We start from the raw sequence: 5,515 nt of genomic DNA, 5'->3' as shown, positions 1-5,515 counted from the left end.
TGTGTATGACAGAGAGATTAACACCTGGAACTTCAAACAGGTGTCCACTGTAAATATGAAAACTTGATATGAGATATGAGAAGGCCACCCACTCTTCCCATTCAGAATACAAGTGTTTACACACTGAGTGTTTATAAACTGAGTGTTTATACATGGTTTTAATACACTCTGTTTATACACTGAGTGATCATACATTGTTTTAATACACTGTGTTAACACACTGAGTGTTTATACACTGTGTTTATACACTGTTTTTATACAATGCAGCATGCTACAGGAAGTCCACTGTATCCACTCTAGTCTGTGAAAGGTGTCCTGTGTCACCCACTGTGACATCACCTCATAATAAAGACATAAATAAAACCGCAAATTATGATCGTTTGGTCCTCAGTTTGTACAGTTTTAGTTACTGTCAGGTTTTTTTTTTTTGCTCAGATAATGTTTAAACATTTGCAAAAACCACACAGTCTGTCAGTCAGTATACAGTCTATCAGTATTCAGTCTATCAGTCTGAGATTATACAGTCCATCAGTCTGAGATTATACAGTCTATCAGTCTGAGATTATTCAGTCTATCAGTCTGAGATTATACAGTCCATCAGTCTGAGATTATACAGTCCATCAGTCTGAGATTATACAGTCCATCAGTCTGAGATTATACAGTCCATCAGTCTGAGATTATACAGTCCATCAGTCTGAGATTATACAGTCCATCAGTCTGAGATTATACAGTCCATCAGTCTGAGATTATACAGTCTGTCAGTATACAGTCTGTCAGTATACAGTCTGTCAGTCTTCAGTCTATCAGTATACAGTCTGTCAGTCTGTCAGTATACAGTCTATCAGTATACAGTCTGTCAGTATACAGTCTGTCAGTCCATTAGTGTCTGTATACATTGGTTGTGGTGTTCAGTGGTGGCCCTCTGTGGTATTAGCCTATAGCTGAAGATGCTCTGATAACTGTGCAGTACAGTGATGCAGTGGCTGACAGGCACTGTGCTTGACGCTCAGTAGTTTGTTTAGCGTCTTCTTTTCAGACACCTCCACCAGAGAGTCAAGCTGCACTCCGAGGACAGAGCCAGCCTTACCGATGAGCTCTGAGCATCTGCTGGCATCTGCTGGTAACATCATAGCGCTCTGTAGCTAGGCTAATAGGTTATTTAACCAGTCGCTCATTCAAAACAATACTCTAAGGCAGGGGTGTCAAACTCCGGTCCTGGAGGGCCAGGGTCCTGCTGTTTTTCTTGTAGACCAAATAAATAGAATCTCTGACTGGCTGAAGAGTGTCCACACCTGTTTTCAAGGTGAAAATCAACAGGTAACTAAGAGGTGAAAACAAAAATCAGCAGGACCCCGGCCCTCCAGGACCGGAGTCTGACACCCCTGTTCTAAGGTAACAGAGCCAGCTAACATGCTTATTTATTTATTTATTTACTTATTGTTGCATTCACAGATAAACTTTGTTTATTTAAACAGAGTTCAACCAGAGGGGTCCAGAGCTGAGGAACACATCGTGCACAGGATAGCAAGACCTCAGGCATAACGGAGGGTCTCTTACACTTAGAGTTTCAGTAGCAGATCAGTACGGCCAATTCCACACAAAAGAAACCAAAGCTACTCCAAAGGTAATATTTACACAAACTGAACAGCAGACTAGATTAACAAAACTGTGTGCAAATACTAATTGAACAATCAACTGAAACAGGGAAAAGGCAGTGATTAGCTGTAACGGAGCTACCGTCCAGTCTCGATTTGAATGAATGACAGACTCACTGCTCGGCTCGAGGAGACTTTGTTTTTGTTGTTGTTATTGTTGATACATACAGACATACATACACACACACATGGGACACATATCATAGAACAAGACATCACATTGATCCTGTCTCAGAACCATTATGTTACAGTTGGAGAAGAAGAAGGAGAATAAGAAGAATGAGAAGGAGGAGATTCTTCAGTCATCAATTACAACAACATCAGCAAAAACAACAACAACAACAACAACAGTAATAATAATAATAATAATAATAATAATAATATGCTAATTCATGAGTATCCTCAACGTATCAAAATATGTAACATAGCCCTCAACGTTGTTGAAGTTATAAATGAAATGAAATTTTAACACGTTTATGTCAAACAAACAAACAAACAAAACACACACACACACACATAAGCTGGTTGAAATGATTTACATTTGAAATGTTTAATTTACATGACTGCAGTACCTCTGCCCAGCCTCTTGAATGACAGATTTTAAGAGAGCTCATCATCGCATTGCATTGTGGGTGTGAGGAAGCTCAGGGGACTGTGTGTTGGCTGGTGTATAATATCCTACAGCGGTTAATGCTCTCTAGACAATGATTAAGCTGTGAATTTAATTGCACAGGGTCCCCTGTTCATGCTCAGTGTTTGTATACAGGCTGCATGTGTCAGGCTTTTCAGGGTACAAGTGTTGAATTAGGAAGAGTTTTTAAGCTTTCCTAATTCAATAATTAGAAATGTACAGACCCTATGAAACTGGTCTAAAATTAGAACTTACCTCTATATGCCTATGGAAATAGAAGATATTACGTTATGATTTTCTGCCTATACCAAAATGACCTGCTCAGGGTACGTGATGAATTTCTGTAGACGGGTGGTAGTCAGAGATACTTCTATAGGCTGTTACTCTGAACATGCAGTCTCTGTTTCCTGTGGTCTTCCAGTCTGATCCACCATGTGCCTGCCCAAGGCTTTTTTAGCTCATCTTGTCACATGCACTTTGACCCCTACCATTTCCCTACACAGTGTCTTTATGTCTCTGTTCTGCTCCATGGCCCTGTTTGAAATGAGAGATACTTAAATCCCTGACACATAATGGCTGTCTGTGTAAGTGCCGACTGGTTTACTGTGAGATTGGCTGCCGGGCTCTGACAGGGCTGTCCTGTATCCAACATCAGATAAGATAAGGGAAGGGTAGAGTGGAACATTCCTCATCATAAACTTCAGATAAACAGTTAACATGGTACAGTGGGTCACATGCACCGCTGATTTCAGCCAAAGGCAAACAGAGCCCACCTTGTGACAACAGAGACGTGATAAACTGTGAAAAGGCAAAAGCATCTTAAAGGTGCAGTTTGGATTTAATGTGATGAAGAATAAATCTTCAAAACAATCAATAAAACTGAAGAATGCTAAAAACTAATCATAATGGACACAAATGGACTCTTTTTAGAGACAATCTTTGAATTTTACTTGATGGACAGTACACACAGTATGCTAACTGAAAGATGTTTCTGAGGTGCACAGCTGTGATTTCAGCTGTGATTCAGTAAACCTCTGACTCTTCTCATTCAACCAGTCAGTTATGACATTACTGCTCCTGATGAGATAAGTGAGTGTCGTATAGTCCCTGTCATACAGTCGTACGACCAAGTCATGGTTATGACTGGCTTATATGTAACCAAACCATATCTTCTTTTAAACTGGAGCAAGTATGTAACTGGTACATATTACATTAATAATATATGTTTTTCCCTAGTTACTCACATTAACTAGTCAATATTGTCATAATCTGTGACGAATTCCCACAAACCTGAACACAAGCATTTTTCAAACTAACAAGGGGCAAGGTGCTCATCTGTTTGAACTGCCTTAAGTGAGAGGGAAAATGAGGGATTTCATTGGTCAGTCCTCTCTTCAGCATTAAGTATTACGTGAACAGAATTGACTCTGATAGACAGGGGCAGCAGTGCTCTGTTTCAGGGAAATCACATGATAGCCTGCATGCTTGCCTTTGCTTTTCACTTTCTTTTCTGCTTGTCCCCCATCATCGGAAATGATTCCAGATATCTCTGTTCAGCAGCTGCCCAGTCATTTTTGGGGTGTGCCATTATGAAACCGAAACTGTATACCAATACTTTCACTTTCACTCATACAGTATATTAACAGAGAGCACAGCCTCACACAGAACAGTCACTGGCAATGACTGAGGAAGCAACCTGTTTTTCTGACAGGTAAGATTTCTTCATTTTTCTGAGCCAAAGCAAATGTAGATCAACAGACACAATGTAAAACTGTAAGCCCAAAATACTCTACAATTAATAATTATTTGTGTTTGTGTGCAAATAAATCAACAACTAGAGAACATTTCCCTCTTTAAGGTCATGGATTGTTTTGAATGCAGACAGATAGCATTTCCTACCAATCTAACATACCAGACAGAAACTGTGACTGTGAAAAGTGTGGGAGAGATGTGTGAGGGATTATAATATCGCTCTTAAACAGTATGTGACAGTGCAGAATGTAAAGAATGTCACATGTTAATGTAAAGAATGTAACAGTGCAGTGTGTGAAGAATGTAACATGTTAATGTTACAGTATGTAACAGTGCACAGCTTAGAGAACTCAGTTGTACAAAACAATGCTGCGAGGACAACAGCTGGAAAAAGGTGAAATGGCTATAATTACCAGTGACATGCATATACCTTCAGAATAATAACCCATATTATACCAAATACACAAGCACATGCTATTCTTATCTTTTTAAGGTCATTTTTGTTTATCTTCCACCCTCTAATAGAAGCTAATGTAATGTGTCAGTAAAGGACTGAGACATGATCTCTATCACTGCATTGTGCACAGAGCTGCACAGTCTGTAAATAGACATTTCCGCTTGTTCACCCGGACAGACTCCACCCCAGGGAGCTGCTGTCTGATTTCAGAGAACTGCAGTCAGTTGGGGGCAGAGCGTGGGTGGGAGTTGGAGCTTCCCTTGGAGGCAGTCTGAACTGAGACTTAGAGGTTTTCCTTTTGTGTATTTTGCCACAGTAATACCTTTAGTATTTAGGGCACCAGGGAAACAGGAAGGCTTTTCAAAGGCACAGAACTATTCATATTTGGTATAATATCGAGGATATGCGGCATAATTGGGCTATATTTGGTAACATGTGTGACAACATATTAGAATACTTTTTCTGTGCATGCCGCTTTATCGACTGAGTTATGCAAAAATAAAAAACAAACAACAGCAGCAGCAACAACAAAAACAACTTGATGGCATTCTTGCTAATTCCTAATCATTCATTCATTCATTTTCCAAGCCGCTTAGTCTAATTAGGGTCACGTGGTGCTGGAGCCTATCCCAGCGCTTATTGGGCGAAAGGCGGGGGAACGCCCTGGACAGGTCGTCAGTCCATCGCATGGCACACGCACAGACAAACACATCCATACACACATTCACACCTAGGGGCAATTTAGTGTCTCAAGTTCAACTGAGTTACATGTCTTTGGACTGTGGGAGGAAACCCGAGCTCCCGGCGGAAGCTCACGCAGACACGGAGAGAACATGCCAACTGCACACAGAGAGGACTGTACTGTATTTAAAGAATAAAAATATTAGGTCTACTCTGCAATTTGTGTCAGATTATAATGCTATGGTGCTGAACATAACAGCAGGCAAATAAAAAACAAACATATGGTAATATCTATAAGATATCCGATGGAAAAGCCACACAAAACAACCAAGCTTCAAG

Source organism: Chanos chanos, chromosome 6 (assembly GCF_902362185.1).
Source record: "Chanos chanos chromosome 6, fChaCha1.1, whole genome shotgun sequence".
Taxonomy (NCBI): Eukaryota; Metazoa; Chordata; class Actinopteri; order Gonorynchiformes; family Chanidae; genus Chanos; species Chanos chanos.
The sequence above is the reverse complement of the archived record's forward strand: the minus strand, read 5'-3'. Positions refer to the sequence as shown.